Source organism: Balaenoptera acutorostrata, chromosome X (genome assembly GCF_949987535.1).
Source record: "Balaenoptera acutorostrata chromosome X, mBalAcu1.1, whole genome shotgun sequence".
NCBI classification, from domain to species: domain Eukaryota; kingdom Metazoa; phylum Chordata; class Mammalia; order Artiodactyla; family Balaenopteridae; genus Balaenoptera; species Balaenoptera acutorostrata.
Window position 1 is genome coordinate 34,797,049 of NC_080085.1, and position 23,430 is coordinate 34,820,478.

A 23,430-nucleotide genomic window follows, 5' to 3' on the forward strand; every position below is an offset into this window, starting at 1 on the left:
ATGTTATTATCAGTATTTATTCAAAATCTGAGTAGGGTTTTATACTTTTTACAGTGTGATCTCCGTAAGATGTTATCTCAATAATAATAGTCATAGCAGCTACAGCGGTACATTGGGTGCCTACAATGTGCGTGTCAGTATACTAGATGCTTTTCGGTTATTAATTTAAATCCTCACATCAACCTTTGCAAGATAGGTCTTAGGTTGAACCACATGAAATTGCCGTTTCTGTAGCTCAGAATATCAAATGTAGGCGATGTCATGTGATTCAAATTAATGTTATTTCTCTATTTTATAAAGACACGGTCTCAGAGATATTAGGTAATTGGCACAAGGTCAGCCAGCAACAAAAGGGCAAAACAGAGGTTTAGACCCAGGCCTGCAGAGCCTGGGGGTTCTTCTTTACCCCAGGCTCCTTACAGCTTGGTTCAATGTGCATTATTATTATCTCCAATTACATCCAAGGACATCACTGAAAAACAAAATGACTAGGATATACACCCAGGAAAAGGCAAGGCAAAACTCAAACCCTATGTCTTAAGGGAACCCATTCATCTTTCCCATTTAGCAATGAAAACCCAAGAATAGGATAAACTTCAAGCAGAACTGCAATGACAGATGAGCTGGCATCTTTCCACCTGGCAATCAGCGACCTGTGTCACACGTCCTGCACCTAGTTCCCACAGCCCCGCAACACGCCCTCTACTCCCATCCTTGCCCAGGGGATTATCCTGAGTTCCTCTGCCACATTTCCCTCATAATGTGTTCACTCAGAAAGCCCCACTCATTCCTGAACCCCTGAATCTGTGCCACGCTGGAGTGGTAGCATTTTAATGGAGGACGTTTGGGTCACTGTCTTAGCTTGGGGTCCCCCAGAAGCAGATCCTAAGACAAAGATTTGAGTGCGAGGTGTTTATTTAGAAGTTAATCCTAAGAAGCTCTGACAGAGGAATGAAGAAGTGAGGCGGGGAAAGAAAGGACACCGATACAAGGTGTGTTATCGAGCAAGTGACCTCTGTGGGCTCCCCATTGGAGCTCAATCCAGCTGGGGACCTCTGGGCGATAGTAGAATACGCCCCAGAGTTATCCCAACCAAGAAGTGAGGAAGCCAGTGTATATATCCACCAACTCATTGGCTGAGGACAGCTTCCAGGGTATAGACTCCAGTTTGCCTTCTTAGAGTCCTGAATGTGCTCCCATGGCCAGAATCCTTGGCAGGTGTTCGCTGTAAATGCCTGCAGGATAGAGGAGTGCGTGCCAAGGGGAGCTCTTTGAGAAGAGCTGGCCCAAGAGATTCCAGATCTGATCACCACATCTGTGACAGGCACCTGAACACCATCTGAACTTAAAGGACTCTGTCTTCATGAAACTCAAGAACATCTCTAAACTCAAGGACAGGCAGTTGGGTCAGGGCATCCTGAGGCATGAGCCCCAGTGCCATTCACCTAGTACCCCCAAAGCCACCTATTCCTCATGAGGGTGTGTCCTAACCGAAGTAGGACTTCCAGCATTTCACTCCCTCCTTTTTCCAGAGCCCCTTACCCACAAATGTGAGACTTCTCTGTAATGCATCCAATGGGATTTTTCAGCCCGTGGTCCCTCTTGAGGTCCCTTTCACGCTAGTAAAATGGGTGATTCCTTGGGGATACTGGGAGAAGGCACCTTGCAAGTTTCAGAACTTGATTGGTGGTAGAATTTTTTCTGTCTCTTCCCAACTTTAATGTGGCTCTAATTCTGACTTCGTTGCAGAGCCGTGAAATCAAATTAGGAGGTGGGAGGGGACGAGCAACCCCTTCAAGCACAATCAACTTCTGATGGCTTCCCCAAAGCTCTAATGAATCTGCGTAGACCTCCAGTAATACAAGATTGCTTTTTGCAGCCCTTGGTTTTTCTCCTTTCCTAACGAGAAAATGGGCCAGAGCATAGGTATGCGGGTAGCTAATGCAACAAGGTGTCGGAGAACCTTGGCTTTTTACTGAGTCGGGCAGCCTTGGGGAAGGGAGAGGAGGCTGATTAGGAGGAAGGGAAGGCAGGAGCGGCAGCAGCAACTTCCAACCCCGATGGTGGGTCTGTTATGTATCAGCTAACGTGCGAGACATTATGTGGAAACAAAGAGAAGGAAAACATAATCCCTGACCCTGAATGGCTAGCAGGCTGTTTGCTCAGAGCCTTGCAACTCCAAGTGTGAAAGAGCAGCGTCACCATCACCAGAGAGCTTGTTGAAATGCAGAATCCCAGGCTCCCCCACAAGACTTCCTGAATCAGAATCTGAATTTCAACAAGATCCCCAGGGAATTTGTATGCACGATAAAGTTTGAGAAGAGCTGGCCCAAGAGATTCCAAATCTGATCATGTCACATCCGTGCTCACAACTCCATTCTGATCTCATCCTGACTTCCCATCCTCAGCTCTCACCACTCCTTATCATCCCTTGTAACTCTCCACTCCAGTCTCGTGATCACATCACATCCTTCCATCCATCCTCGCGCCGTTTCCTGCAGTAACAATGCCCTGACTTTTGTCTCTGCCTATCAAAAATCCTCTTCATCTTCATGCCCAGGTATCCCCTCTGTGACGCCTGACCCAACCCCCCAGTCAGAATGTCATTACTATTCGTTTGCCGCTGCCTGACTTCCTTGTTCTTAGATGTTTGCATGCAGCCTAACGGTTAGAAGGATGGGCTTTAGAGCCTGATCATTCTGAGTCCGAATCCCAGTTCTACCCATTTTGATCTGTGTATGCAGATTAGATCACTGTTTTAAATTTTTTGCACCCTCCCTCTATTAGAATTACACACCCACGGCCTTTTCTATGTGACTTTACAATTTCTTTCACTTGGTTGGGCATAAAATACTTCCCTGTCCATTGATGTTAGTCTTGCCATGTGACTTGTATTGGTTAATAGAATATGAGTGAAAGTGACAGTGAGTGAGTTCTGAGCCTATCGTGTGTTTCCAGTTGTCGCCCTGTGATTCTACCATCATCATGAGTAGAACACACCCCAGGTTAGCTGTTGGGTCCAAAGAGGATGAGATACACAGGAACAGACTTGAACTCAACCTGCAGCCAAGCCAGGATGACCCACATCTTGAAGCAGAACTTCCCAAGTGGACCCACGGACCCATGCTCAATAAAAATAAGCCTTATTATGGTATGTCACTGAGTTTTGTGGTGGGTTGCACAGCATAATTTGTGGCACTAGGTAACTGATATACTATGCCTCTCTAAACCTCAATTTTCCCATCTGTGTAATGGACAGATAAATATCTACCTCATATTATTGTTGTGATGATTAAAATGTGATAATATAGGTAAACTGAGTTCACAGTAGTGCCTGATAAATACTAGGTATTTATAAATACTAGGTATTTAATATTAATAGTATTATTATGTCTTCCCACTAAACTGGAGACTTTTTTACAGTAGGATCTTTGTCTTACCCATCTTTTTCTCCTCCCAAATGTGTATTGGGCTCCTAGAAAGCACTCATTCAGTGAATAGAATCAAGCATTAATACAGAAAGTTGCTCTTTTGCTTGGGCAGTTCTTGCCCTGCAAATCCTTACTCAGCCTTTAGTGACGAGCCTGAGCTTGTCACAGCAGATAGATGAAAGCTTCAGGATTGAGGGTGTTCTGTTCAAAGCAGTGGTTATAGTAGGCCTTGGGGGTATTTTGCTGAGTTTTGTGTGTAGTTAAGGAATCTAATAGTGTTTTGATTTGTTTCTCAATTAGAAATGCTACACATAGAATTTCACGGAAAAGAAGCATTTCTTCTTCAAAGGAAGTTGTGGGAAATACAGAAATACCCACCCCTCTGCCTTCCAAATTCAAGTGTGAGCCTTACGTGTATTCTTCACCCAGTCTGGAGTTTAACCTCTGAAAAGCTGGCTGTGGAGGTGGGAGGGAGTGATGACTGGGGCAGGGCCCCGTGGCATCTGTCTCTTTAAGAAACAGAAATGAAACCTAATTAGCATAGACTGGCTGCAATTAACATATAAGTCCCAGTTCTGGGAGTTGGAGGAAGGGAAAAGGATAGAGCTAAAACTTAATGGGGTTTTGTTAGACAAAATTAGCTCCCACAGAACAGCCATAAAAATATCTAAATTATGAGAGCCTCTTGCCATTTGCCATTAACATGAAGGGACATGCTAATATTTAGTGGCGCCATGTCCTGGAAATTAACTGCAGTGAAGAAAGCCCCAGGGGCATCCCCGTGAGTAATAAGGGCAAGTCCACTGACTCGACTGTTACCCAACTGCTTGACTAAATGTTTTACAGAAACTTAGACTCTGCAGATCACATGGGTCTCAGCCAGTCTTTTTGGCAATGGTTCCAGAACTGTCGGATGACACCTCCATGGGTGATATATGGAAAGCTGAAGTCTCTTTGTATAGTCTTTGAATTTGGGTACTATTTTCCTCAAAAGAAGACATTCCTAAGGCTGATTTGTGGACATTTGAAGATGCCTCCAATTCTTTCTCTCTCCATCTTTATGCTCTCAAAGAAAATTAGCCCCTTTGCTTTTAGAATAGTGCCAAACCAACTGGTGTGTTTCATTGTAGTCTCCTCCCATGGTTTTACTTCTTGCCTTCCCTTGGGGGAAAGGGGTAAACCATTATCCTCTATTTTCTTCTTCTAAAAGTCACCAATGGTCACCTAAACATACAAAGGATTTTTTTCATGGTCCTCGGTCTCTTCTACCCCCTTTTCATTAGACTTAGTTGACCAGTCTCCCCTGCCTTGATTTCCATACCGCGTTCTCTGAGGCTTTCACTCTGCCCTTTCTCTTTTAGTGGGTCCACTTTCTCCTTTCACATGTGCAGGCATTGCCCGTGACTCCTGGCCTCTATCCTAAGGTCTTCTCTTACTACTCTCTTTGAAGATGAATTAATCATCATTTGCTGGTGTCCACCATCACTTATAGGCTAGTGTCACTCAAATCTGAAACCTTGGTCTAACTATTTAGCCCTGTGTTTCAAACTTCCAGCAGGACATCCACATTTGGAGTTCCTATTTTCATTTCCAATTCAGCCTGCCCACACCCCGACTCATTATCCTCTCCTATTTTAGGGAGATGCCCATTATTTCCTCCCTAACCCTCATCTGCCTCTTTATAGCTCTGGAGAGTACATCCTATACACTTATTATTCTCATCCTCCTCCACGGCTGATTGGATCAGGATCCACAAATACCTGACCCAGGAGCTCATCTGTTGGGTGGCCTACAGCCTCACTCTCAAGAATTCAAACTCAGTTGAGAACAAGAGCATCCTGGAATGGCATGGTGGAGTGAAGATCCAGAAAATCTTGCTCCTGAGATCTCCAAGCTTAGCCTCTTTCTTGCCCTTTCTAAGGCTTGGGTTGTCAGCTTTCCCTTGCATTCTGTAGAATACACCGATTCTTCCAACAAATTACAATTTTAAGTGAGTTCTAACAATGTTTTGACAGCCATGAAATTTCTGACTGAATCACACTTGATTTGCTTGCCCTTCCCAACTTTCCATTCTATACCTTTGAAACCATTGTTTTCCCAGGCTTAAAAAGGATAAACTTTGGAGACATCTTTGAAGCCATCCTTTACTACTTTATACCTGATCAGTCTTAATGACTTTCTATTCCTTCCTCTGAAATACCTTTGAGATTTTAGATCCTCCTTTATCCAAGCTCTGATCACCTTCAAGCTGGGCTTCTCCACTCTAAGCTCTACCCTTCCAATCTCTCATTCATTTCTTCTTAAAATACTGCTCTCATCAAAATATCCCTCTGCCAAAGAACCTCTGAGTTCTCTCCGTGTAGCCTCTCCAATAGGTTAGTTCAAGCTCATTTAAATGGTGGTCTAATGGTCCCAAGTGCAGTAAAAGGACAAACCCCAAGGTGTAAGTCCTTTTGAAACCTCTGCCTGTGTCTCATTGGTTAATGTCCCATTGGCTAAAGCCAGTCATGTAGACAACCCAGATTCAAGGAGAAAGGAAACAGACCCCATGTTCTGATGGGAGGAGCTTCAGTGTCACATTGCAGGGAAATGAATGCAGAGAGGCGAATAATTTGTAAGCATGTTTCTAATCTACCACATTCAGCATGAACTGGGAGTGGGCCTCATTAGTATTCTCTTCTTGTCCATTCTGTCACGGGAATATCCTCCCTCTCTGCTCTTTTCCCTTAATTCAAATTCTTCTTCCCATAGGTTAGGGACAAATCTCTGAATTCTGCTCTAAGGATTCCCAAATAACCAGCTCTTCACCATTTCTGGTCTCTGGCCCCTCCCTTACTTTTTGGTCATTTTCTTGAACTCATGTGTTTCTTCTGAATTGGAATGCAAATTAACCAAGGATTACTTTTCATATCTTTATTTATGAAATATATATTTATAGCTTTCATATATCTTGACTTTCATGTCTAGTACAGGGTACAGCATCTGGGAGGTGCCAAATAATACTTGTTGGTTATTTGCTATCAAGGAATAGCTCGGAATTCTCCTCAAAGCCATTTTTCTCTGGAATTCATTTAAGTTAAAAAAAAATAAATAAATTTATGCCCTTAGCACTCTGAAGAAGGTGACAGGGAAAGCTCAGATGATGTAAAGATTTCAGCTTTCTGACTAGGTGAGAATCACAGCTCCAATTGGCATGCCTCTCCTAACCTTGGGCTCAGTGGAACTTGTGGGCCTCCTCAGCCAGTTTTCTTCAACCCCCTGGCCACGCGACCCCTCTTAGCAGTCATTCTGTAAGCTCAACGCCGTACTCCATGGCTGGCAATCAGCATCTTTCTCGCTCTTGATTTGCCTGTTGAGAGAATTCCATGAAAGATACCAATCTTCCAGGCCTCAACAGGACAGTTTAGGGACCACTATCTGAAAATACCCTCTGCCTGCAGGCTATAATTTTCCCTGGGCTCCTGCTCAGGCAGTTAGGGCTTTATTGTTTGTGCTCCCAGGGACCCTCCATAGACAGGTTGGCACAGAACCTGCCTAATGAATGCCTCTGCTCCAGTCAGATCTTTCATTGCTTAGACCCCCTTTGCCACCCAGGCTTGCTGATCCGGGGCCCTATTTTCCTAATTTGTTTGATCCTAGAGTATGTCGCTTGTCCCTCGGGTTGCACATCAGGCCAACTCTCAGAAATACCTTCTGAAATCTGATCGGCGTCCCTTCTCGCATTTCCCTCTCTGAGAGTTTGGAAGGGAATCCAGGAAGCCCAGTCATATGTAGCCACTGATTTTATCTATACCACTGTCAGAAATAAAAACAGTCTCCAAACATCAAAACAAGGCTTAACTTCTAGACCTCTGGGGTGACGTGGAATGATGGATCGAGCTCAAGGATGCTGTGCTGTTTCTGATCCTGACACTGGGTTTTTACACTGAGGGCTCTTTCTGATGCTATAAGAAAATACGTGCCTCTGGAAAGATGGAGAAGAGTGGATAAGGAAAGTGCATGTGCGCTAATGTGTTTCTGTGTGTGTATGTGTAGGGGTGTGTGTGTGTGTGTGTGTGTGTAAAGAAGAACAGCAGGTTTCCCAGTCTAAGAAATTTTTCGGCTGTGGGACGAGATTTGCATGCCCTTCTGTGTCGCAGAGACTCGGTATGTTTGCAGCACATCGTCGGGGTGCCTGCATCTCAAATCACTGGCTGTGTGCAGCCTTGATGAGGCACCCGATTTACATATTCTCAATTTAATCTAAAGTAGGTACTAATTGATTACTGCTGAATGTCTGCACGCTCTGATTATCTGTTCAGATCCTGAGGGGGGTGGAGGAAAAGCAAGGGATCTTTCTTCTGTGAGTAAGATTTTGTTTTCTCTGATCCAAGGAGCACTTATTTGCTAGGCCCGGAGGTCTAGCAAACCCCTGTCTAGCCTCTCCCCACCTTCACCCCCAGTTGCTGAAACACTGGGTTTTTTTTTTTTTATGTTGTAGAAGAAACTATTCTCTATTCAGTTATTCAGCATTTATCAAACAAATATTTTGGAAATGTCTCCCAAGTATATGTTATTGTCATCTCCATAAGGACAGGATTCCATGGGGCTTGAGAGTACAGACTCTGGAGCCAGATTGCTGGCTTTAATCCAGGCTCTGTCACTTACGAGCTGTGTGACTTTGGGCAAGTTGCTTAACTTCTCTGTGCCTCGGCTTAGCTGCCTATAAATGGGATTAATAGCAGTCCCCACCTCACAGGGTTGTCATGAAGATGAAAAGAGTTCGTACATGTAAATCACCCAACACAGTATCAATCCGCTATGTAGTGCTGTTTCTTCACAGCTCTGTGGAGGGCTTGCTGGGAGAAGAAGGCAAAGATCTTGATTAAAATTCCCCTGGGGAATTTTAGGATCTTCATTTGTTTTCGCCTTACCTGTCCTGCATCATCTCAGGTATCAACAATGACAGGGAGCAGGTATGAGAAAATATAGATCTTGCTATGGGGGTGGGTATTATTAGCTAAGAGCCTTCTGGAAAGGCTTTTCCTGTCAGTCGAGGTAAGGAGTAGGAAGGAGGAAAGGGAGGCTAAGGTTGGGGGGGGTCAGTGAACACTCCTTGGACGCCTTCTGTATGCCAGATTTCATGTTGGTACTGGTGACACCAGCATGAAAGCTATGGCCTGTTCTCTGAAGGACTTCACTGCTCCCACTGCTAGGCACGTGTCCTCTGTTATTACTCCTCGAGCATTTATTTTAGGTTTCAACCCCGCAGCTGAATTGCTGGTCTGCTTTTTTTTTTTTTCTTGTTACTGATATGTAACATACACGCAGAAGACATGCACAAGGCATCAGTGCACAGCTCAGTGAGTCGTCACAGGGTGAACACACTGTGCAAGCAGCACCCAGATCGAGAGAAAGGGAACATGACCGGCCCTCAGAAGCCCCCCTCCTGCCCGTGCTCCCCTCCAGTCACTACCATCCACCAATAGGTAATCAGCTTCCTGACTCTGAGTCCCACCCTCAGGTTTCCCAGCTGGGTGCTAGTCCTCGGACAAGAGAAGCTCAGGGAGCAAGGTTGGGAGATGTGACAAGATCAGGCGTGATTGGGAAATGTCTGGATCATTACGATAATGGTCTTGTCCCTGGTGTCTGTGTGGCTTCCCTTAAGACTGCTTTGACTTTTTCAAAAGGAAAGCCGTCCTTGGCTGCTTCACAGCAGAGCCAGCAACAGGCAGAGCCGGGCAGCCTTTCTGTGGGTCTGAGCAAGCCCCCATCCAGAAATGTGTTCAGTGAAGGGCCAGGATTCCTCATCCTTGGCCAGCCTGGCTCCTGAGATCTCTTACGAAGACAGGCCTATTAGCAAAAGAAGACCCTCTGATATCTTGTAAGGCTGACGATTAACCAGGAAATAGCTTAGCAGGGCTGAGTGTAGTTAACCCTCTCAGAATTTCCCTCTCTCATCCAGAGAGTTCAGGGTCTTAAGAGAATGGGAAACAGAAGAGGTCGATTTTGCCAGGACCATCCAGGACGTCACGGTGGGGAGTTCTGATCAATCGGGGAGGGAGGCGGGCATTGCCCGGAAAGAACTGACAGAGAATAGAAGAGCAGCTGTCCCAGTTATCTATCGCTGCATCACAAACCTCCCCAAACTTAGTGAAGTGAAACAACACCATTTTATATGTTTAGGGACGCTGTGGGTCAGAAATTCAGACAGGGCACAGCAGGGGCGCTTGTCTCTGCTTCAGCTGGGAAGACTTGCTGGCGGAAGGCTGGATTATCTGGAAGCTTCTTCGCTACATGTGTGGCACCTGGGCGAGGAGGCTGTGTAGCTTGGGACTGTAGACAGGGGTCTATGCGCAGCTTCTCCACGTGGTCTGGGCTTTTCATAGCACAGAGGCTGAGTTTCGAGAAAGAACATCCCCAAAGAGAGTATCTAGAGAGCAAGAGTCCCAAGGGCCCCGGGCGGAAGCTGCAGGCTCTTTCTCTCTTTCCGACCTAGCTCCGAAGTCACATGGCGTCATTTCCAACGCATTCTACTGGTTACCTGTGAATCACTAAGGCTGGCCCACATTCAAGGGGAGGGGAATTTGATTCCACCTCAATGGGTCCTAGTGTAGAACTACTTGCGGGGATGGGAGCTTTTGTTGCAGCCTGCTTTGGAAAATGCCATCTTCCACTCTAGAGAGCAGCTAGGACTCTGGAGTAAGACCCACCTGGTTTCATTTCCGGGCTCTGACACGTATTAGCTTTGTGACTTCAGGCAAGTGTCTTAACCACTCTGTGCCTCAGCTTCCACGTGAGTGAAACTGGAATAATGATCCTGTCATCATAGGGTTGTTATAAGAATTTAACAAAGGGAGCCGTGCATGGTGTTAGCAGAATGCCTGACACACTGTAAGTGCACAATGTCACCTTTAACTGAGACCCAAGGAGGCGATTGCTCAGGACAAGCTTCACCTATGACACCTTTTTTTAGGCTCGTCTTAGTGAGGAGATTAATCACGCAATTCCCATACTAGGCTGTATAACAGCCCAGAACTCACTAGCAGTAACAAGAACTACAGGCGCTGTGCATTAGGGGATAGCACTTCACAGTTTACAAAGCCCTTCCATATGCATCCTTCATTTAATCCTCCAGACAAGTCTGTGGGGCACCCAGGACTCCCATTTTACAGATGAGGCTTATCAAGATGTGACTTACTCAAGGTCACATAGCTAATAAATTACAGAGCAAGGCCACCATCCCAGAGTTCCTGTCTAAAGCCCTTGCTCTTATCTTCTCTGATAATCTCAAGGGCACTGCTAAGTTATCAAAGGAAAAATACAATTTAATTAGAATTTAATTAATTTGAAGAGTGCCCTAGAAATGAGGAGAAAGGAAGGAAGTCAGATTTCCAATAGCCAAGGAATGTCAGAGCCAGGGCGGGAAGGTGACTGCCATGTGCGAGAGGAGACCTGAAGTTAGGACTCTCCTCCAAAGAGCTCAAAGGCATTCCTGGAAAGTGCCCCATAATGCTTTTCAAAGTTGAGAGTTAATCACTCAGCCAAATAGCACCTTTTGCTCTGCAACCTCAGAGTCCCCTAATCACCCCTCACTCCCCTAAAACTGAGAAGCCAGTGGCGCCCTCTTCTTTCTGTGTTTCCCTTCAGATTTCAGTCCACTCACATCAACATCAAAATGCACAAATGCTGGGAAAGCATGGTAAATCCTGCCTTTCTGGTGTTTTCCATCCGCTTTTGGAAACAAACTAAAATACCCATAAATATTCAAGCTTATAATATTGACTTAAAGCTCAGTTAGAGCCCAGGCTGCAGTCAGCTCCTGATTATCCATGTGTGACTTATCCACAGCTAATTTGAAAACTCCAACTCACTTCCTTCGAACTTGCAGCGCACCCTCGGCCCCCTCTGCGGGTGCTGGCTCGGGGGTGCGGGGAGGTGAGGTGGAAACGTGCCCAGCCGAGGGCCTGACCACCCTGCTTTTGCTCTTGACCCAGCTCCTGATTAGCTGCGTGACCTTGAGTACACGTCTTTACCTCCTGGGACCTCCTAGGTTTTTCAACTGTAAAATGAGGTAGCAAAGTCATCAAAACAAATGGGAAGATAAGTTTGCTGCAAAGATACAATATTGAAATCGATAGTCCAGAAGGCCCATTTCCTGGACACGATGGTGTGTGGCCTCAGAACTGGTGAATGGCAGACCCAAGCCTAGCACCCGAGACTCCAATGGCTATTTCATGAATTTCATGGCCAAACACGCGAGATTTTTCTATTTCCCAAATTAAGATTCTCCCCCAGTGAGCACAGATAGTTCAAAGATTCGGAGATTCGGCTTTGCCTGAACATGGAAAAGGCTATTCTTTTTTTTTTTTCAGAATATTGGCCTTCCCTTCCAATGGAGCCAAGGTGGGGACCCAGAATTGTACGTCTGTGGGAGTCAAGACCACTGCCCACTGCCCCACCCCCAACAAGACCGAATGGGGGGATCAGCAGGAAAGCTCCTGGGTCCTCTTCGCGTTTGGTCCTCTCCCTCCCACCCCCTGCCATTCCTACGGACTAGAAAAGACCCTCCTGTATTTTAAGGGAGAAATCTCTGGAGTCTTCTTACTCCCTGCCTTAAGCTCAACCTCCCAGACCCAGGCTCTCCTTATAGGAGGAAGGATGGGCAGTGGAGTGATGGTCAGAAGAGACCTGAAAGCAGGGATGAGAGAGGAGGTGGCGGGATCCCACCACTGTGCCCTTTGACCAAACACATCACAAGTGCACGTTCTGTGCCCAGCACCCAGGTGATAAAGAACAGACGCCCGTTCTCCTTGCAATGAGATCTTGGGTTCAGGGAAGAGTACAGTGAGACCTCTGTGAACCTGGTTTTCATGAAGTATTGTAGATGCCCTGAAAGAAAGATATGTAAAACCAGGTGGTGGTGAGGATGTGAGAGGACACAGAGGGGGAAGCAGTTAACCTCATCCAGGGTGTGGGGTATCAAGAACCACTGCCTGGAAAAGGTGGTGCTTCATCTTGAGCGAAATGCATTATGTCAGCAACATTTTAAATGGTTGTTCAATCTTCCAGAAGCATAGTAGTGGCTCTGTGGTTCAGTCTGATCAAGGGGTCATTAACAATGGGGGGCTAGCCTGCAAACTCAAGGACTCCTTATGTCATCTCTGTGGGACGAGGTATTCTATGTTCTAAACAACTTGGAAACAATCTTTAGAACGCAGAGTTCTTTGGATGCATACTGCCTGTGTTGTGCAGAAAGAGACCATCGCCTACCTAAACAACACGTGGTGTGAAATTGCGAAACGACGATACACTCGACATTGGATGCTTTGCATTCTGAACAAGTGCTTCCCTGTTTGGGACCCACGCTGGTCTCCAGCTAGCTGCAGTTTGAGATGAACAACAGATGAAAGGACATCCTTGGTGGAAATTCTAGCACCCAGGAGCAAGGTGAGAAGGGAGGCTCCCCCTCGCCTGTTTGCACATTTGTTTATACTCCCTCTGGTGGCTGATTCAGGTCTGCATGTTCCGTCCTTCTGGTGTGTGAAGCAACCATCCCCTATCTGACTCAAGAGGCCTGGAGCGCCGGGATCTTGTCCACGTCCACAGGAGCAAACATCCGAACAGTCAGCATCTGTTTTGGTCTGGGTTTTAACTAGCTATTGGTGTTGGTGTTTGGAAACTCGTGATTGAAATGAATATATCTTATTCTTTTTGTGCCTATCACACTGCTTGTACCATATAGCTTTGTAAAACTTCATAGAATCATAGATTTCAAGCTCCTGTTCTAGTTAGGTTCTTTTGAGTTTCAAGAAGCAGCAATTGAATAAGTTTACTTCAAGATTACCTCAATGGGATAAGGATACTTGTGACCAGGAAATGCTGTATGGCTAGGCCCTGAGAAGTACTGAGAGTTGACAGAGGGCTCCAAAGCCAGTGAGAATATAACCCCTAGGAACAGGGGTTTGTGGGCCCAACAAACTCCCATCTCAGTTCCATTTCCCTCTTTTTACGGACTTTCTTGTCATCCACTAATCCTTACCTTACATCTTCTGCTTGCTCACATTTCCTTCTCCTTCCTAATGTTGACTTGCATGGGGCCCATCTTGTCCTCTGTGACTTCTCTCGGAATAATGATCATTCAGCTTTAGCGCCCTTTGCAAATGGATCCTTTCTCTCTTTGAATCAGCCGAAGGCACAGGCAACCACCGTAACTGGAATATATGGTACTCACCTGAAAGGAAACTTTGGACTCTAGTTCATCATATGGGAAAACTGGTAACCCAAGAGCTGATGAGACTTACCTAAGGTTACACATATAACCAAGAAGTGGTGATGGTAGGAGGAGACCCCAGTTCTCCTACAGCCTACAGAGGCCATTTTCACACTAAACTGTGTCATCTGCTATGGAAGTTTGTGTGGTAGGAGTGTTCCCATGTATGGGTGTCTTCTTACTCACCTATTGTGCTTGCAATTGAGAGACAGATGGTCTTCTCTTTTCTGCTTCCTTCCTTCTCCCCACCTCCTGCTTAGGCATGTGATATAGGACCCATACCAGTGGCAGAATGGTGCTTAAGAGAAAGGTATTTAAAATTAGCTCCCTTTAATAGCATTTGTTTCTATTAGAATTCACGGCTGGTCTATGTGCCAATGATTTCAACGTCACTAAATTCAAACTAAGATTGACAGTGAAGTGTCTTGGTTGCCAAGTAAGATTCATTCAGAAAAGGGGAATTACACAGTAAATCTCAAATGAGAAAACTTGATAGATGAACTGAATTCTGAGCTGGTGAGGCCAGCTAGAATGTAGGTAAGTTGTCAATTGAAATATTTCACCCTTTATTTCTCTTTGGTTGAAGATATTAGAATATCATTTTGGGGTCATCCAGATTTAGAACTTCAGGTAGTCGCTTTCAGTAGGCTGGGCTTGCATTTAGATTTAGAAGTCTGCATGACTTATGGTTTTCCCAAAACTTGCTTACTAGAAAAGAAACTCTAAGAAAATCCTGATATAGCAATCACATTGACAAATTCATTCATACAGCTGGAATGCTGCAGCCAATGCAATGGGATTTTTGAATAGGAGAATAAGGACACTATCATATTCACTACTGGGTTTAACAGATCAGCATGACTCAATGAACCATCCATATAGTCATTTGTTCTCATTCATTAGACATTTATTGAAAGGCTCCTATAATATAAGCACGATGCTGGGGATATGAGGGTGTATGAGACACTGTTGCCTACAAGAAACTTACTGTCTAGTGAGGAATACAGACAAGTAAAGAGAATTACGACACCAGATCTGAGGAGCGTGTACAGATCAATGACAAAGGAGGCCATGCTAAATTGTCTGGTCTTCCTGTGGTATGACTGACTTGGCTGTAATCCCATAAATCCTCTGATAACATTGTCCAGATGTCATGACCTCATAAGCAGGTGACCCTCATGCCATATGTCAATTTCCCTTGCATGGACATTTCAGTAATTATGTTGTATTCTTTTAAGCCTCATCTCTTGAGATCTGCAAAGTAAGGCATCCCCATGGGCAAGAGAAATGTTCTCTTCTGAAACCTGAGGTCATTCCTAGAGCAGATACCCCGAGAAGGGTGAATCCTTGGACAGGGACCCAGAACTTCAGGAGGAGCCTCAGACAGATGGGAAAAAGCTCAGCTCTCCCTTGCCTTATGCTTGGAAGCATCTAGACGTCTGAGGTATGATGCTAGGAAGAGGGATTTAGAAGTCACAAAAAAGCAAGAAACCCAAAAGAGCGATCCAAGGAAGATTTCTTCTTCCTGGATCCCCGATGGATGGGAAAAGACAAGCGAGCCTCAGAAAGCAGCATGTGCTTTGCAGGCCAGATTGTGCAGCTTCATGGTATTAAAGCCCCTGGACCAGCCTCCAGCCCAGTGCCCATCCAAGGCTGGTCAGGAAGCACCTGCAGTAGGTTCCCCTGGGACACTGGGTCAGCATGCAGATTCCTGGACTCCTCCTCAGATCCAAGCCTCTGAATCAGAATGGAAAGGGAGGTAGAATTTGCATTAAAAAAATTTTTTTATTGAAGTATAGTCTTTTTCTTTTTTTATTTACTGAAGTATAGTTGATTTACAATGTTAGTTTCAGGTGTACAGCAAAGTGATTCAGTTATACCGTACATATAATTCGCATTTTGGTAAGTCCCTTAAGTTTGAAATCTTGTGGTCAGTGGGGTCTTTTGTGAAGATTTAAGCCTTGATTTAATACAGTGCAACTACTCCTGCTCACCAAGAAATGGGTCTTCCAATATCATACTTGGAGTTGCTAGCTTTTATTATCACCTAGATTTGTGTTTTATTTTATCACCTGGACTCTGGCATTCCCTTATAACATCTCCTTCTTCAGAATGTCCCGTATCATGCAATTAGTCTAGATCAGGGATTGACAAACTTTTTCTGTAAAGGGTCATATTGTGAATATTTTCCACATTGTGGGCTATATAGTCTCTGTCACAACTACTCGACTCTGCTACTGCAGCACAAAAGCAGCCATAGACAATACTTAAACAAATGGACACAGTTGTGTTCCTGTAAAACTTCATTTACAAAAACAGGGGGCTGGTAGGATTTGGCCTGTGGGCCACAGTTTGCTGACTCCTAGTCTAAGCCATTAGGCAATTAAACATATACCGCCTTGTAACATCTCCTTATATCAAGATACTCTGCCTTTTGTTAGTGGATTAGCTGCAAGGAATGGAAACCCACTTGAGTTACCTCTGGTTCTCAAACTTGAATGTTTATCTGAATCCCTTGGAGGGTTTGGTGAAACACAGATTGCTGGGCCCACTCCCATAATTTCTGACTGAATAGATTTGGAGTAAGGCCCAAGAATTTGAATTTCTAACAAGTTCACAGGTGATTCTGGTCCAAAGACCATACTTTGAGAGCCACTGCTTTAAGTAAAGGGGAAGAGGTTATAGAAGGGGTTTGTGTGGGAATTAGGAGTCTCAGCTATGAGGCCAAGAACACAGGGTGAGCTCCCCAGAGGTCCTCCCAGAGACGGGAAAGGTCCCTACCACTCTAGGAATTGGGTTTTCATAGGGGCTAGTCACCCTTACCATCATGGGGTTCTCTCTCCTCTAGGTTTCTGCTTCAATTAGAGTGATTACCTAAAACTCAAATATGATCAAGCCACTCGCCTTTTTAGAAGAGCCTGTATTTTTATACATGTTCTTAGATAAAGTCCAAACTTCTTAACCTGGCTCATGGGGCCTTGTATGACCTTCCTACCCCCTCCATTCCTCTATTCTCATTCCCACCATCCTCTATTGGTCCACAGTAGGGACTCTGGATTTTTCCTCCACCATACTCTCCACGCTGCCATGTACCCCTTGTGCAGACAGCCATATGCCCTGCTGACTGTGAGCTTTATGAGGACTGGAGCTGCGTTTTCCTCATTTTGTCTCCAGTGTCTGGCGTGGTTGATGTTCGGTAAACATTAGTTGAATGAATAAATCAATGGTTTCTTCCTCAGATTTGCTACCAGATACAAGAGAAGAGGTGAACTCAGGGGCACAGTGAAGGTAAAAGCCTTTAAGGGGCTGATGGCCCAGGAATCTTCATAGCAGAGGTTAAGTGTTGTTCTCTAACAACAACACTTAAAAGTGGACGGAGACCACAGTGAGGTACCATGTCACATCCACTAGGATGGCTCTAATAAAAAACACAGATAATAGCAAAAGTTGTCAAGGGTGTGGAGAAACTGGAACCCTCATACATTGTTGGTATGTAGTCATTTTGGAGAGTAGTTTAAAAATTCCTCAAAAATTTAAACACAGAGTTACCATATGACCCAGTCATTCCACTCCTAGGTATATACTCAAGAGACATAAAAACACATGTTCACACAAAAACCTGCACACAAACAGTCATAGCACCATTATTCATAAGAGCCAAAAATAGAAACAACCCCAATATTCGTCAAATGCTGAATAGATAAACAAAATGTGGTATATCCATACACTGGAATATTATTCAGCAGCAAAAAGGAATGCTACAATGTGGATGAACTGTAAAAACATTATGCTAAGTGATAGAAACCGGTCACAAAAGGCTACATATTATATGATTCCATTTCTATGAAATGTCCAAAATAGTCAAGTGTAGAGAGACGGAAAGAATAGTGATTGCCAGATGCTGAAGAGAGGGGGTCATGGGCAGCGACTGCTAGTGGGTATGGGGCTTCTTCTTGAGTGATAAAAACATTCTAAAATTAGATAGTGATGGTAGTTACACAAATGTAAATATATGATGATATATGTAAAGATATGTAAATTATATCTCAATGAAGCTGTTAAAAAAGTTGGGGCGGGGAGTGCTCAGACTGGTCCCAGAAAAAAGAGTTGGCTCCACATTCAGAACATGCTACCATACCTACAGTGTTATCCTTTGACAACAGTGTGCAGCACTGGAACGACTTGTCTAACAATAAAAGTCACACTGTATTTATTTATATCCCCACGCGGCTTGGAACACAGTGAATTATACTGGAAAGTTTTTTTTTATTTTTTATTTTTTTAATGCTATTCTTGTCTGCTTACATTCTTTTTATTTATGTATGTATGTATGTATGTATGGCTGTGTTGGGTCTTCGTTTCTGTGCGAGGGATTTCTCTAGTTGCGGCGAGCGGGGGCCACTCTTCATCGCGGTGCGCGGGCCTCTCACTATCGCGGCCTCTCGTTGCCAAGCACAGGCTCCAGACACGCAGGCTCAGTAATTGTGGCTCACGGGCCGAGTTGATCCACGGCATGTGGGATCTTCCCAGACCAGGGCTCGAACCCGTGTCCCCTGCATTGGCAGGCAGATTCTCAACCACCGCACCACCAGGGAAGCCCCAACTGGAAAGTTTTTGATTTATTGATCTGATAAGAGAAATTCCTAATTTTCTTTTTTTTTTTTTTAAGGGTTTCTCTAACAACTCATTCTTTTTCTTTTTATAACATAGTTACTGGAGTATAATTGCTTTACAATGCTGTGTTAGTTTCTGCTGTACAACAAAGTGAATCAGCTATATGTATACATATCTAATTTTCTTTATTTTCCATCAAAAATATTCAATACCTTGAGTATCCAGCACAATTTCATGTACCCCATAACTCAGTCTATTCTTATGGATGAAAATGATGAATTCCCTCAAAATGCTAAAATTGTTTTGTTGAAAAACAAAGCAAAGCATGGTCTAAATTTATTTAGGACATCCATTGAAAGAGGCTTGCATTGTTTACAGATCTGCATCTGCTTCATACACAAAGAGCTTTTATACCAAGGCCAACTATTATTGTTTTCTTTCTTTATCATGGAACCTTTCCTGAATTCATGGCTCTGAGCAAACACAGTTTAGTGCATAAATGTAGACCAGCAACTCCCTTTATTTTTGTTGATCTTGTGTGATACTGAAATTCCCATTAACTCTTTCTCCCATCCGTGATATTACAGACTAATTCCTATCACTTCTCTAAAGCAAATAAGAAATGGCTTGTGATCAAAAACATTTTATAGAAATTACACAACCAATTCAGAAAAAAGAACAATATTGCCATATATGGATGGAAGCATGAAAACATTCATATTTGCAGGGGGGAGGTTAAAGGCTTAATATACAATGGAAAAGAAAAGATATAGCAATGTCAGTTTAATGTCTGCTTCTGAATCTGAAAAATGATACTAGGATAGAAGAGTTAGAAATTGTTCAGTTGGTTTTCATTACACGTGGCCTTAGTGGACTTATAAAACCAAACTACAGCCCACAGCCAGACAGTGGTTTATCAATGGCTTTGGATCACTTGGTCATTTTCCAACTTGATCTCCAGCCCCAGGAGACAGGGGCTGTCTTCTCAAGAAGTCTTTCCTCTCGCAATCAAAATTATCTTTTCTGGAATTCTACCATTAAAAATTAGTATCTTTAAGTCTTTAAGGGTTTTTCTACCTAGTAGAGCCCCCTATTAAGCTAAAAATTGCCCTATAATGACCTCAGTTGGCAGTCTGTGCCAAGAGAATTGGAGCTCAGAAAATATACAAGACCCAGTTGATTTTGCATTAGACAGGGCTTCTTCTCAGACTCCCAAGCTACCCTGACAGCCCTTAGATATGCAGCCCTTTTCCAGTCCCACCCACAATGGTGAGAGGGAGTTATTTCTGAGGACCCATCTTGCTGGAATTTCCTCAGACAGGTGATAGATGTGACCTGAGTGCTCTGTGGTTTGTATAAAGTGAAGATAAAGAATCTAACCTCCACTTGGGTGACTGTGTCTTAAGGGTCCACCACTGAAGCCAAGGAAATGATTAAGAGTGGCATATCTGTAAGTTTGAGTAGCAGTTTATTAAATAATAATTGGTATTTTTAAAGGTCATTTTAAAAGTAATTAAAAGCCATATATTCAGGCCTTTCATAAACCTCTTCATCTCATGCCAAATGAAGAGAACTTAAACAAAAACAGTTTATAAGCCTTAGGATTTTATGATTCTTCTCTAGTCTCTCTTCCTATAGTTCCCTCACTCAGGTTCAATCTATCCCCTCTCTCCATGCTTTATGCATATTTTCTTTCTTCTGGAGGCTGCCCTGGTTATAACTGTTTTATTACTTTCTTCTCCAATTATCCTTCTAGCTTTTCCTCCCTCTTCCTCTTTTTTCTTTCTTCTGCTCATTCTACCTTTGCCTTCAATAACATAGTATGAAGCATATGTGTTTAAAAATAGTTATTTTTTATTAACTTTTGTTAACTTTTGGTTTTTTATTAACTTTTTAATTTTTTTCTTAACTTTTGTTTTAGATATTGTATCTTTCAGATCTAGAATTTTTGTTTTTTTTTCATAGATTCTATGCTAAGATTTTCTATTTATTTATTGCAAGTATATTTTCCTTTAAGTCATTGAGCATAGTTATAATGGCAAGTTTAAACTTCCTGTTTGCTAATTCTAATATCTGGGTTGCTTTGAGGTTAGTCTTCATTGATTGTCTTTCCTCTTGAAAATGGGTGACATTTTTAATTCTTCATAACTCAAGTAATTTTGTATTATATCCTGGACATTCTGAATGTTATGGGGACTCTGAATTCTGTTATATTCCTCCAAAGATTGTTTCTCTGTTTAAGCAGGCAATCAAATTGGTTGGACTTAAACTGCAAACTCTGTCTCTTAGGTAGTATCTCAAATCTCAATATAATTATTTTGTCCTTAGCTGGGATACTTTGTGTTTTCCCTGTGTCCGTGGTTCAGGGCTCAGCTGGAAGTTTGGGCAAAGGATACACATAGAATTTAGACTTTCTCTTCTCTGGATAACTTCATTCTAGGATTTTTCTCTCGCACTCTAGTGACTGTGGGTGTGAGTTGCCCTGAACATTTCAGGCTAGAAAAACTGGATTTTCTTTCTTTCTTTCTTTCTTTCTTTCTTTCTTTCTTTCTTTCTTTCTTTCTTTCTTTCTTTCTTTCTTTCTTTCTTTCTTTTTCTTTTTTTCTTTTTTTGGCTGTGCTGCACCACACAGCTTGCAGGATTTTAGTTCCCTGACCAGGGATCGAACCTGGGCCATGGCAGTGAAAGCGCCAAGTCCTAACCACTGGACTACCAGGGAATTCCCAAAATGGATTTTCTATGGGAGTTTTAACAGCCCTCTGCAGTGTTGACTACAGCCTAATCTCAGGCTAAGAGCTATAAACAGCAGAAGCTCATTCCATATTTTCCCTGCTTCCCAAGGTTGATTCCCCAGTGGAATTTTCTTATTTTTGCTTACTCTCCAGAGCCTTCAGGTAGCTGGGGTTTCTTTGTGTGTTTTTTTTCCCCCAGAGTTTATAGCTGTTACCTATGGGAAAGTTAGTTCAGTAGGAGCTTACTCAACCATACTGGGAGCAGAGACACCTTTTCTTGATTTTTGAAATGATATGAGTTCAGCCTTTCCTGTGTCTTTCTCTAAAAGAATGCTAATTTACATTGTAGTTCAGAGCCTTTGATTGATTTTTTTGGGGTCAATGACCTTCAATAATGAGACAGTTCTATAGCCCAATCTAGGGAAAGATGTTACATCAAGCTTCATTTCAATTTATTCAACAAAATTCATTGTCCTCCTGTTATGAGAAAAACCTTGGGTTGCTTGCTGTGGTTGTCTAGGGACCATCCTTGAATTTTTGTGGGAGGAAGGAAAAACTGACTACCAGAATGATGATATGCTTAAGAGGAAAGAAAGATCTCCTTATCTTTGAGAAACACTGATTCTGTATCAGGTAATCATTTTACAAATGCTCTCTTGTTTAACCCTCATAACTCTGCCAGGTGGATATTATTGTCCACTTTGTATAGATGAGAGAAGTGGTAATTTTCATAGGCTTTTGATAAAAAAATGAGTCAATGCTAAAAAAAATTAGGTTTCTCATCATACTGTGTTCTCAATAATAATAATGATAGTAAAAATAACAGCATCCAAGTGCTACTTTTGCTCTTAGCAAAAAGGGATTGTGACTCAGTACGGCCCCTGATTTTTGACTGACAAGGTTCCGTAAATGCTAAGTATAGTTTTCTATTAAGATTGAAACCTTTGAGAAAAAAGCCATGGGCTGACCCATCTTCAAAGTGGCCATTTAAGATTATTTTTCGTCAGCCAGGTGGCTAACGGGCTGTGTTAGACAATGGATAGATATTGTATTCTGTCTGAAACCATAGAATTGGAGTAAAAAAAGAGCGATTCTGCATTTATTTGGCTTGTCTACTGCCCGGGAGCCCAAGCTGCAGAGAACGTTTATTTCATTTTAACAAATGGATGGCACCTCCCTGTTTTAGGCTGGAAGAAAACCTCTGTTCTGGCCCCAGTGTGAAGAGGAGCATTGGTGATGGAATATCCAGTGTGAGTCATTGTCTCCACGCTGGGCAAAAATAGTTAAAGCATTCTGGGGAAATTCTAAGGCAATATGCTCAGTTAATGGTAGGTTTATCTAATACTGGATTCTTAAAAAATATTGACTGCTTCATGTTTTACAAAGGGAACTTGCAGACAACAGAAAGTGAGCTCCCTATTGAATTGAGTAATGTCTCCGTTAAGAGATGAGAATATGAGAAGAGATGTTTAAAGCGCAGTTGAAAGAAGGAAGTAATAAACCTGACTTAGACAACAGACAGCAGCCTCAGCCTGGGCAGTTGGAGATACTGGGAAAGCATTGGTTTTCAATTTCCAACCCACTTAGTCATGGAAGCACTGTGGCCTGTAGGGTTGCGTTTCTCCTCCAAGTTCTGCAGCTCACTTTGCCGTTAGTCATTTGAGCTTGGGGAAGTCATTTCACCTCTCTGAGCGTCAGTTTCCCCACCTATAAAGCAAAGCGGCTGGATTATGTTATCTTTTTTTTTTTTTTTTTTTAGACAAATGATCTGGCATCATTTTCTTTGACTCTTTTTTTTAAAATTATTTATTTATTTATTTATTTATTTATGGCTGTGTTGGGTCTTCATTTCTGTGCGAGGTCTTTCTCTAGTTGCGGCAAGCGGGGGCCACTCTTCATCACGGTGTGCGAGCCTCTCACTGTCGCGGCCTCTCTTGTTGCGGAGCACAGGCTCCAGACGCGCAGGCTCAGTAATTGTGGCTCACGGGCCCAGTTGCTCCGCGGCATGTGGGATCTTCCCAGACCAGGGTTCGAACCCGTGTCCCCTGCACTGGCAGGCAGACTCTCAACCACTGCGCCACCAGGGAAGCCCTGGATTATGTTATCGTTTAGATCCCTTCCAGTTTTAACTTTTAAGTATCCAAGAATCTTTCTCTACTTTCATACCCAGGTTTTTTTCTCACTCTATCCAAGAGTCAAGAATTCTACATGTGGGAAAGCAAAATGGCATCAGAGTAGATGAATGAGTCAAAACTTTTGAATTAGAATGGAAGCAAAATAAAAGCAGGAAAAATACATCTTTCTCACCTGAACTAGAAAATAGATGGCAGGTGATAAATGAATAGACTTTGGACTACTCTCTGACTGTAAACTTTCCTAAACTTTTATGTGAAACTAACAG

At 43.3% G+C, this 23,430-nt stretch overlaps 1 non-coding gene across 1 annotated transcript; it reads right to left on the reverse strand.

Moving 5' to 3' along the window:
- Window positions 1-20,944: 20,944 nt before the first annotated feature.
- Window positions 20,945-21,016, reverse strand: TRNAE-UUC (transfer RNA glutamic acid (anticodon UUC)). Its single transcript has one exon. It is a non-coding gene; the product is annotated as a tRNA-Glu (tRNA).
- Between the last annotated feature and the right edge of the window lie 2,414 nt (window positions 21,017-23,430).